The sequence below is a fragment of the Lissotriton vulgaris genome, chromosome 10, assembly GCF_964263255.1.
Source record: "Lissotriton vulgaris chromosome 10, aLisVul1.2, whole genome shotgun sequence".
Taxonomy (NCBI): Eukaryota; Metazoa; Chordata; class Amphibia; order Caudata; family Salamandridae; genus Lissotriton; species Lissotriton vulgaris.
The window spans coordinates 369,815,841-369,828,404 of record NC_141698.1 but is presented as its reverse complement, the minus strand read 5'-3'; positions in this window follow the sequence as shown (position 1 = coordinate 369,828,404).

The window sequence follows — 12,564 nt, the reverse complement described above, 5'->3', positions numbered from 1 at the left end:
AAGACTAGGCCCATGCAAGACTCACTACCCCTGGGCATAAATAAAGGTTGAAAAGTAGGCAAAATGGTTGGAGGCCTAACAACAAAGCCTGCATTCAAAATGGCCACTTGCCTGCCAGCACATGGCCAGTGCCTGTAGCTGCACTCAAAATGGCCACCAGCCACATGGCATGTCCCTCCCCATGAACACCCCCAAAAATCGAAAAACACTGCAAAATCAGCACAATCCCATTCCATCCATGGCCTCCATGATGTTTAAATTCAAGACAACCCACAGGAAGACTAGGCCCATGCAAGACTCACTACCCCTGGGCATAAATAAAGGTTGAAAAGTAGGCAAAATGGTTGGAGGCCTAACAACAAAGCCTGCATTCAAAATGGCCACTTGCCTCCTAGCACATGGCCAGGGCCTGCCTGTACCAGCACTCAAAATGGCCCCCACCCACATGGCCTGTCCCCATGAACACCCCAAAAAATCGAAAAACACTGCAAAATCAGCACAATCCCATTCCATCCATGCCCTCCATGATGTTTAAATTCAAGACACCCCACAGAAAGACTAGGCCCATGCACCACTCACTACCCCTGGTCAAGGCCCCAACAACAGAAAAATCAGCACAATCCCATTCCATCCATGCCCTCCATGATGTTTAAGTTCAAGACAGCCCACAGAAAGACTAGGCCCATGCTAGACTCAAATACCCCTGGTGAAAAGGCCACAAGTACAGGCCCAAAAAACGAAAATCACTGAAAAATCTGCACAATCCCATTCCATCCATGGCCTCCATGATGTTTAAATTCAAGACAACCCACAGAAAGACTAGGCCCATGCAAGACTCACTACCCCTGGGCATAAATAAAGGTTGAAAAGTAGGCAAAATGGTTGGAGGCCTAACAACAAAGCCTGCATTCAAAATGGCCACTTGCCTGCCAGCACATGGCCAGTGCCTGTAGCTGCACTCAAAATGGCCACCAGCCACATGGCATGTCCCTCCCCATGAACACCCCCAAAAATCGAAAAACACTGCAAAATCAGCACTATCCCATTCCATCCATGCCCTCCATGATGTTTAAATTCAAGACACCCCACAGAAAGACTAGGCCCATGCACCACTCACTACCCCTGGTCAAGGCCCCAACAACAGGTCAAAAATCGAAAAACACAGAAAAATCAGCACAATCCCATTCCATCTATGCCCTCCATGATGTTTAAGTTCAAGACAGCCCACAGAAAGACTAGGCCCATGCACCACTCACTACCCCTGGTCAAGGCCCCAACAACAGGTCAAAAATCGAAAAACACAGAAAAATCAGCACAATCCCAATTCATCCATGGCCTCCATGATGTTTAAGTTCAAGACAACCCACAGAAAGACTCAGTCCACCCACCACTGAGTACCCCTGGGCAAAAGGCCCCAAAACAGCCCAAAAATCGAAAATTCCAAAATTTTAATTGCAGCAACTGTAATGCCCCAAACAAACTTACTCGTAAAATTTCTAATCCAACAGTGATCCAAAGAAAGTCAAAAAGGCCTCAAATCCAAATATCCAGCAGCATCCACAAAAAGTAATCCTTCCAGCTCCAGACCCAAATGAAAAGTGACCAGGAGATGGACAAAGCACTGGGAGGAGCCTGCTGAACAGGAACAGGAAGTTGAAGACTGTGGGGCACTTCCTTCCTCCCACCCCCCTGCCCCCCTCCCCAAAATGGACTCCTCGCTAAAAAAGTGCAGGCAAATGTCAAACTAAGGAGTTATTCACATAAAAATCATCATTTCTAGAAGGTTTATGCTGCTTGCTGGTGGATTTCTTGTGCAGAATTGCAAATTTATATTTTCGCTCGCCGCATCTCAAATCTCGCAATTGCGAAGTACCGCGAGACGTGATCTCGCCGTACTCGCGTTTACAAACTATCGCTGGCAAGCCGCGATGACGTAATCGCGCTCGCCAATTCCCGCGGGATCACACAGCAAGATCCAAAATGGCGCAGCACTCGCAAACTATCGAAAAAAACAACTCGGCAAACGATGATAAATGCCGCGCGCCGCAAAAATTGTATCACCAACGCCGCGCGCCGCCAAAAAAATCCGCTGCGTGCGAATTTGCGGATTTTGCGGGAAATTCGCAAATCTCGCGGATTGCGAATTTCCCAAAAATCCGCAAAATCCGCGAGCGTAACGGATTTTCCGCCCACACCTAGAGTGATATAGAGTAGAGTGGCATAGTGTAGTGTTGTACAGTGAAGTTTGTTAACTGAAACAGACGTAGCATGAAAATGCGTTAACGGATGTAGATGTAATGTGTCAGAAAAAAAAATAATAAAGCCTTATAGCCCACTGCCGAGGGCTATACCCGTGTTAAAGGCCCTGAACCTGAGTCATAGACCTGAGCAATAGGCGAGGACCTTTAACGAGGGAGCGGGTCTTTAACAAATGGTATAGCCACATGCAAAAGGGCTCTAAGGCTATTAGAACATTCCACCCACTGAGGGTAGAATATTCTCAATTAAAAAGAGAAAAATAGAAAGCCCAACATTGGAATGTTGGTCATTATAAACCCAGAGCTACTCCATTGCTCACAACATTCCAATGTTGTAATATTTGGTGTTAATGGTAATTTTTGATAGTATGTCCGCATAGTGTAAATAGTTTTAAAGTTATGATTTTTTTAATACTTTTTTTTTTTTGAAAACCTTTATTGAGCCTTCACAGTTGTTACACAGCTTGTCGCCTACAACCCATCTGGGCCGGCCGCCAAGTAAGTACCAAATAAGAGAAGAAACCATCATTGCAATACAATTGCGCCTGCATTCTTTGAGGGCGTGACGGTAAGTATCTAGAAACAAAGTGTGAAGGAAAATTGTGAATGTTCCATGCTGGGTGTATGAGGTTTTCATTTTCTGTTTTACACCTAAAGAAAAAACATTCAGAACTTCGGGAAGTAACATTACGATCAATATAATAAACTTAATGCCAGTTAGAAGCGAGCGTAGTCCTGAGTTAGGGCCAACAGCACGTTGCCCTTCATGCTAGATAAAGTTTGAGCCGTCCCTCTCCAACTCCCCACCCCCTCCTGGTGCACCCCCCCGCATCACTCAGCCCCCCCAGCCCATTCAGTCTTCTTCGTCGGAGTCTATTGTGTCATCTTCAGGAAGTGGGTCACAAATCTCGCCCCGGTACGTGTTCCATGGGGACCACACTTTGTTCCACTTGGCCGGGCACGCCCTGTTCAAATACACTGCCCGTTCTGTGACCATGGCCCTGTCCATATTTACACACCATTGTGAGGCCGTCGGTGGGTCCGCCACCCCCCAGCGCTGCGCGATATCCCTCTTGGCCATCATCATTCCTAGCGTTACCCAGAGGCGGCCATGCCGGGACAAGTCAGTTGGGTCCCACACATTGAGAAGGCAGCGTCGAGGTTCAGGGAGCACTTAGACCTCCAACACCTGTGACACAGTGCGCAAGACCTGACGTCAATAGGATTGTATAACTGAGCAGTCCCAGAGTGTATGGAAGAGTGTGCCCTCCTCCCCACAGCCCCGCAAGCAGAAGGGGTCAGGGGCTCGCTGTATGCGGTGAAGCAATGTCCTGGTGTAATATGTTCTATGCAGAACTTTGAGTTGTATGAGTCTCATTCTAGAGGATATGCCCGCTTCCTTAGGGGATGCCAGTGCCTCGTTCCATTCATGTTCATCCATCTCGCCCACATCCTGCTCCCATTTCTCCTTAAGAGGCACTAGTGGGTCTGGGGAATTGTTAAGGAGTTTCCGGTACGTGAGGGAGGTGGCCTTTTCCACCATGTAGTCAGTCAAAAGGCGATCCTCTAGCGGGGACGACTCGGGGGGAGTTGACCCCGCCGGGACAGCCGCCAGTAACGCGTGACGGATTTGGACATATCGGTAGGTTTCATGCGGCCCCAGGTCGTAGAGTTCCCTCAGGCGGTCAAAAGTAATGATAGCCCCACGGTCCCACATGTCCCCCACTGTCGAAATGCCAATGTCGTCCCAGCGGGAGAACCCCTTACTGGTCCGAAGGTTGCCTAAAGCACGTGAGTCCCAGAGTGGAGTGAGCTTGGTGATTGTATCTTTCCACCCTAGCGCAGCGGTGGCTGCATGCCAGGTGGCTACTGTGAGCCTAGTGGGCCCCTTCAGTGACCTGAGTTTTCGTTTGTCATAAAGCGGGGCTAGCAGGGTGCTGGTACCCAGTTGGGCCCTGTCCGCCTGGAATGCTGGGTCAGATTGCGATGCGTGCAACCATTGATTGATCGGTCTGAGCTGGGCCGCCCAATAGTAGAGGTGGAGGTTGGGAAGTGCGATGCCGCCCTCGTACCAGCTCTTGCATAGCTTGGCGTGAGCTATCCGCGCTGGGCGGCTACCCCATAACAGACCAGAGACCACTGCCGCCACCTTCTTGAAGTACCTAGGGGGCACAGCAAAAGGGGTATTGTCCAGAATATATAGAAAGCGGGGCAGGGATTTCATCTTAAACAGGGCTGCTTTCCCAAGCATCGTCAACGGTAATCCCGCCCAGAAGCTTGCATCTCGCCTAAGGCGGTCCAGTGGTGGCGCTAGGTTCAGTTTTTCGTATTCCGCCGGGTCACCTGTGACGTGAATACCGAGATATTTAAATGAGGAACCGGCTAGTCGCAGAGGGCAGTGTGGACCAACCGTTGGGTGGCTGCCCGTCAGGGCATACAATTCGGATTTACTCCAATTGATAGTGTAGCCCGACACCTCTCCGTGGTCATTGCAAATGCGTAAGAGAGCCGGTATGCCGTGATCGGGATCTGTCAGATACACCAGCATATCATCCGCGTAAAGCGATATGCGGTCCTCCCAGCCCTCCCCCCATGTAATCCCTTTAAGCAAGGGAGTAGTCCTGATGCGGATCGCCAAGGGTTCCAGGGATAGCGCAAATAGCAGGGGGGAGAGAGGGCATCCTTGTCGGGTGCCTCGCCTGAGTGGGAAGGAGTGCGAAATGTGGCCGTTCGCCACCACATGTGCTACTGGTGCGGTGTATAGCAGTTTGATCCAGGAGATGAAGACGGGACCGAACCCCATGTATTGGAGAACCTCAAAGAGATAGGCCCACTTCACCATGTCAAAGGCCATCTTTGCATCAAGGGCCAAAATGACCGCGGACTCGCCTATGTCATCCGCTTTAGCCAACACCCCATGCACCCGTCGGAGATTGAGCGAGGTGTTCCTGTGGGGCATGAACCCTGACTGGTCCGGGTGAATAAGGACAGATAGATGGGGCATGAGACGATTTGCCAGAAGCTTTGCTAGAATTTTGCTTTCCGCGTTAAGTAAAGATATAGGGCGGTACGAGGAGCACTCCTCCGGGGGCTTACCGGGCTTAGGAATAGCCACGATCGTGGCCGTTCGTTGGTCCAGTGGGAGCACCCCCTTAGCACGGCATTCTTCGTACATTCGGAGCAGGTATGGGCCAAAAACGTCAGTGCGGTCTTGAAACCATTCGATTGGAATGCCGTTTGGCCCCAGCGCCTTGCCCGTATGGAGGGCCCCAATGGCGATCCGCAGTTCGTCAGCAGTGAATGGCCCCTCTAGCTCAGTTGCAGCCTCCGGTAGTAGTGCCGGGATGTTCAAGTCATATAGTGCGCTTTGGGCTGCAATCGCAGTGACGTCCCGTTCCGGGGTGTAGACTTTCTCAAAGTGGGCAGCGAGTGCCCCCACTATTCGATCAGGGTCAGTCTGAATATTTCCCTCTTCGTCTTTCACCTGTTGGATCCCCTTGGCGCTACCCCCTCTTTTGTCGAGCCAAGCTAACATTTTCCCCGCCTTGTCCCCAACATCATATACTCGATTTTGTGTGTCTGTGATGTGGCCTTGTGTGATGTGCCGAGCGTGGTCTGTATACAGGCGCTGGGCCAGCGCGAGTGCATGCAACGTGTCATCAGTGGGGTTCGCTTCGTGGGCAGTGGTGGTTTCGCGCAGTTGGAGCTCAAGCGCCGCGTGGTCAGCCGCCTGCTCCCGTCTGTGTGATGTTATAGAGCTGATGGCCTGCCCCCTTAGGACCGTCTTATAAGCCTCCCATAGGACCTCAGCCGAGGCTGCGGTAGGCTCGTTTTCCACGAAATAGTGTGTCGTGGCAGTCTGCAGGGCCTTCCTGACCTTAGGGACCTTAAGATAAGAGGCGTGCATAGGGAAGACGCGGTGGCGTGTTCGTGTTCGTGAGGTAATGGTGAGAGTCAGTGGGGAGTGATCTGAGATGCCCCTAGGGTGTATGAGCACCTCCTCTACGCGCTGTAACCCATCCCCTAACGCCAGGAAGTGGTCAATGCGGGACAGACTATTGTGGACGGTGGAGTGGAACGTGTACTGTCGTAGTGTAGGGTGGACATGTCGCCATATGTCTACCAACCCCAGTGCCTCAAGGAAGCGCTGAAACCTGGAAGGACCCCCCGGGAGGGCGGTCGCTGGGAACCTGTCGAGTTGTGGGTCAGCAGGGGCATTAAAGTCCCCGCCTAGCAGGGTGTCTCCCTCGGGGCGGGATAGTAAAAATTCGCCCAGGGCAGGCAACATCACTGAGTGCAATGACGGCGGGATGTAGACTGAAACTATGGTCAGGGGGCGCCCGTCCCATTGACCAACCACTGCCGCAAAACAGCCCTGCGTATCAGTTCTAGTGCTGAGAGTGATAAAAGTGGAGGACTTCTTGAGTAGGATACCCGTACCACGGGACCCGGTGGAGAATTCTGAATGGGTCAACATTGTATACCCCCGTCTGTCCAGGGCCTTAGTGGCGCTACCCATTAAGTGGGTCTCTTGGAGGAGTATTAGGTCAGGTTTATAACGTTTCACCTCGGACAAAACAAGGCCGCGCTTCACTCTATCACCCAGGCCGCGCACATGCCAGGCTAGAAGCTTGAGGGAGGAGCCGCCCAATCGCGTCTCCCCCGCACGCATCACATTAGGTTGTACATCCACCACCATCGAACTTTAGAGACAGAAACCATCGGTACAGACTCCACCTCCCCAGCATTATTCCAATGAACATCATAGCACATTTTGCTTTTTGTGATCGATATCATGAACTTCCCGTAAAAACGAACAATTCCCCCCCCCCAACTCCCCCCACCCTGCCTCCCTGCCAAACGGACTCAGAACTGCCCGCCACCCCAACTTAGCAGAGCGCTTATCCCATGTTAGAATCAGAGTACTTGCACGTCAGGGGAGAGTGTCCCCCAAAGCAGGCGGTCCCTTTGCTGTCCTCGAATCGCCTGGGCCAGCATCCATGAACGACTTGGTGAACAGTCAGATTGGGAGTAAAGTCCAGGTTTCATGTTTTTGTCCCTCGCGGTAGTATCATTCGCCTCTAGCAGCTCCCAAGTGGTCCTGCGACGGCGATCCAGTCGTGCTGTCCCTGGTTGGAGATCGCGAGCCCGGCCGGCTCTCCTCTCCCGTCCTGTTGCGTCGGCGGTTGGAAGTGCGGTCCACAGTGTGCCAGCCATCCAGCTATTCCCTGGCATTCTCCGCTGAGTCAAAGAACCAGACCTTCTTATCGGCCACCACTCTTAGCCGGGCCGGAAACAACATGGAGTACGGCAGGTCTTGGTCGCGAAGTGATTTTTTAACCTCTAGGAATGTCCTCCTCTTGCGGGTGACCTCCGCCGTGTAGTCTGGGAAGAAAGAGATCCGTGAATTTTGGATTTGGATGGGCGGTGCCACCCTGGCTGCCTGGAGGACTGCATCGCGGTCCCTAAAGTTAAAGAGTCTCGCCAGGATGGGGCGCGGGGTGGCCCCCGGGGTAGGCGTCCCCCCAGGGACCCGGTGGGCCCGTTCCACTGTAAAAAAGTTAGACAGTCCCTTCGGGGCCAGTGTATTCTTTATAAGGTCCTCAACATACAGATCCATGGCACCCTTTGTCTCAGACTCCGGCACCCCCAAGATACGGACGTTGTTGCGTCTGGAACGCCCTTCCTGGTCATCCAGCTTACTTTTCAGAAGTTTATTGTCCGCCTGCAGTCTCTCCATTGCCACTTGTAGGTCGGAGACGTCTTCTATTAAAGATTTAGTCACCACCTCCACCTGCTTGACCCTTTCGGTCATTTTCTGGAGGTCGGCTCTAATAAGGGTAACCTCCGCCACGGTCGAGCCCACCGTGGCCTGTACCTGCTCCAGTGCTCACAATACATCGTCCAGCGTGGCTTTCTTGACACCGTCGTTGTCCGCGCCCTTCCCCAGTGATTTGCGCTGCTCAGGTTGGGTGGATGTCTGGTTATCGTAGGCATATTTCCCTAGCTTCGTCTGAGCGGCGGTCTGTCGTAGCCCCTTCCCCGCCATTTATCTCTTCCAGCGAGACAAAGTTTATGATGGAGCGGGCCGGACGCCCGTAGCCGTCCGCTTGAGGGAGGGGTATGCAGGGGGCCTAGACCGGGTGTGGGCCAGAGGTCGCTGACGCTGGCGGGGTGTCGCCGACGGCCGCTGAGCTGTTGCGGCCTCGGCTAGGCCAAGCAAAATGGCGACTGGTGCTGCACAGGTCCCTCGGCGTCTGTCGAGCGCAGCCAAGGGGCACCGCTGCGTAGCGCCACCAGAGACACAGCGTGAAGGATGGAGTGGTCGGCGGGATGGATTGCCAGCCGAAGGCGTCGAGCGTTGTCGTCAGCGGCTACTTCCGGATGGTTGCGCCGGGGAGGGTGAACTTCCGCCCGGCCCAAGGTTTCACTCAACACCGGTGCTCGCCTCGTGTCACCAGGCCTGTCTTCCGCGAGGGACGTGGATGAAGTTTCGTCCCGATGCCGGGGTCCGAGCGCTCCCAAATTTTCTGTGCTGGCGCCGTTCGGTCACCGCACCCAGGACACCCTCTTCGGACTGATCAGTGAGCGGATAGGCATGCGGATTGATGCGGGAAACCGCCTTGCTACGGGAGCCTCTCTAGGTTGCTGCCGCCATCATCGGCTGCTAGCCACGCCCCCCGATTTTTTTTAATACTTAGTTATATATTGTGCAGCAGTGTACGGTGGTAAGTTCGTGGCATACCACCGTACATTTGCATGATAAGGCACTATGTGATTAGCTAACGGCTGTGTTTACCAAAGGTAAAAGGCAGCCATGTCATTTACAGCATATTTTGTGTCCGTTCTGGGTTTTTGTAGTATTCTGGGTTAGGGTCTTAGATCTAGGTAAGTGGTAGGTTTTATTGTTGTTCCCTACCTATGACCTCTTTAATAATTAATAATTAATAGGTAGAAACATTTATTTATAATGTTTTATATATTTTTATATATTTTTACAGTAGATTGGGGAGAACTGCGCATTAAAAAAAACTAGCGCAGTAATTTGTAGGTATTATTGCAGTACTTTTTATACTTTTGACTGAAAATGTAAATATGTTAAAAATGGAAAATACACTGTAAAACACTATATTTGTAATATATAGAGTACTACAGTGTTTTTTTACATTTAAAAAAAAAATTAAATTATTTTTGGTACTGATGTAATCCAGAGGCAGTACTGCTATGCTCTGTATATTTTTTTTAATTTATAGAAACATTTAAATATGTTTCCCTACTTATTACCACTTTAGTAAAATGGTGATAGGCAGGGGGAAATATCTTTTTTTAAACAATATTTTTATTGGGATTTTTTTACAGACATTGAATACATTACAGATATGCGTGACTTGTTGTCTGTACAGGGTGTGATATTGATAGCCTGGGTTACATTGACCTGTTCTCCCTGTTATCAACATTGTATGACATATAACATTACATATACCAAGTCTACTATGACATTGAGCGCTAGGGGGTTGCCTGCTAGGTGTAGCTGGTTGACTTGGTTCGTGGAGTACATCTGGCTCCTGACCCAAGGGATACTCTGAGGTTTGTGGTGGTTGATGGGGAGATAGAGAGAGGAAGAGGGTAAGAAGGGGGGTGGTGTGGGAGCTAGTGGTTTATGGCTTACTGCTAACGGTAGGTAGAATGGGTTCAGGAATCTGTCTAAGGCGGACCACAGTCCCCTCCTGGGTATTCCCCCTGGTGTGTAGGGTTGTGGTGTCTGCCCCTCTCAAGAACGTCACCCAGTTCAGCCAACCCTTGAATGTGGCCTTGGAGGTGTCCTTCCAGTTAGTGAGGATTATTTTTGTTACTGCTGTTAATAAGAGGTCTAGCAGTTCTCTGTCATGTTGCGAGTCTAGGTCAGCTGTTATGAATGCGGTCTTGAGAGAGGAGAACTCTTCTTTAAAAGTGCATCCTAGGGTATTGTTTATGAACGAGAAGACTTTGTTCCAGAATTTCTTGACTTTTGTGCAGTGGAATATGAGGTGTGCCAGGTCTCCTTTGTCTAAGTCACAGTTCCAGCAGCGATCGTGTTATCTTAGGCCCATGGCGGTCAGGCGGGCAGGGGTCCAGTAGAGTTTGGGTAATAGCCAGAATTTTGTCTGGGCAAGGATCAGTGTTACCATATTCTTAGAGGGGGCTGACCATAGGGCGTGGCTTTGTTGCTCTGTTAGTACGACATCTAGGCCAGTCTCCCAGAATGTGGTTATTTTGTTGATGAGTGAGGACGTGTTGGGTCGGAGAGGTTTGTAGATGTGGGAGATCTATTGGCTCACAATGTTCAGATTTGACAAATATTGGAAGATTGATGGAGTCTGCTTGTTTAGGATTGCTTTGCTTAAAGCCGTTCTGATTTTGAGGAAATTGTACAGTTCTATGTTCGCAAGCTTGTGTCTGGCTTGTAGAGTGCTGAATGTAAGGGGTGTACCCCCCTCTCCCAACTGGGCAGGGAAGGAGAGTCCTAATTTTGTCTAGGCGTCTAGCTTTAGGGGTTTCCCTTTGTATTTTATCTTGGAGTTTTCCCACAGAGATTCCCACTTCAAATTTTTGATACTATGCTTTAGTACTCTGTCCACTCTGAGGAGGGCAAGTTTGGTGTTCTTGAGTATAAGGCTCCCATTTTGTGCTTGTTTGTTTGTGGTGAGGAGTGATAGTGGGTCACGGTTGTTAAGTATGGCTTTCTATATTTTGAACCACGTTGGGGTGTACATTGGGTTGGTTGTGACCCAGTATATACCTTCCTTGCTATAGCCGCGGTCTGGAACATTCTGTAATCAGTCAGATTTAGGCCCCCCCAAGTTCTTACTTAATCTCAGTTTGTTCTTTTAGGCTTATTCTAGTTTTTTTATCCTGCCAGAGAAATTTGTTTATAAGCTTATCTGTTTTGCGGTGGAAGTCCTCTGTTAGTATGAGTGGGATCATTCCTGTGAGGTAGTTGAACACCGGGGTGATCATCATCTTAATCGTGTCTATTCTCCCCCACCAGGATACGAACTTGTGGGACCAAGTCTCAAGAAGCTTTTTTATCTTCTCTAGGGTGGTTTTCTCGTTTTGATCAAATGTGAGTATGAGGTTTTTCCCGAATTGGATTCCTAGGTATTTAATGAACCCTGGTTGCCACGCGAGCCCTGAGCTGTCAACCACCTCTCTTGTGGTGTGGATATTAAGTGTGTAGCGAGGTGGGGAGGGAGCATACACAGACTGACTGGTGGGTTGCTGAATCGGCCCCCCTGACTCTGCCTTCCCTCCTTCTCTTCAGAAACACTGGGATACCGAGCCCCTACTCCAAGACGACATCGAAAAGGGAGAGGGCACCTTTAATTGGGCGTTTGCTGAGGATAGCGAGACCACACCCCCATATGACGTCTATGGATCTGGAGTGGACAAAAAGCAGGAAGTGCTCTATACCGTGTGCAACGTCACCCCAGAGGAAGAAGGCGGAGTGAGAGGTGGTCAACGAGAGGCGGTCGTGAGAGGAGGCGAAGTGTGTGGAGAGCGGAGGAGCGAGGAAAGCGAAGAAGATAAGCCAGGAGGCCAACGTCCCTGCGAAGCGCCGTGCCACACTCCCGAGGGAGGAGTGTGGCTTTCACAGGTACGGAGACGTTTGGCGGCCTGGGTGGGGAGAAGGGGAGAAGAACCTCCTGTGTAAATAAACCGTGTATAAATCCATAGCCCTTCCTCAAACCTTCCCTCGCCTGTATACCTTCCCGGTCTAACTGTACCGCTACCTTTATCCTGTGACCAACTCCCCTCCCCTGTTTTCCGTCCCCCTTGTTCCGTTCACCTTATCCCTCACAACCCATCACTATACCTATTTGTAAAGCACTACTCAGCGGTGTCCACTGCACTCTGGGCTTCCCCAAGGGCGTATACTGCTCTGACTGTGCATTGACGGCGTTCCCTTTGTTGGTTCTCTTTTGGGGCTGGACGATGTCGAAAATCCGAGGGAGGAACCAAAAGACGTACCATCGACAGCAGAGGAGGAATCCCCGCACCTACATCGTATTCCTGGGTTGCCACCACGGATCCATCACAATTCGCCAGAGAAAGACTAACATCCCGCAGTAGAAGAGCTTTGTTAAAAATAAAACCTGGTTTTCCCAAGAAAGGTCTCCGGTCTGTCACGAACCCCACGCTACAAAGTGGCATGCAGTCTAATTTGTCTCTGTTGAGTTTGTACCCTGAGTGGGTAGAGTATGTACCTATGGCGTCCATGAGGGCTGGAATGGATGAAATGGGGTCTTCTGTGGCAATGAGTATGTCA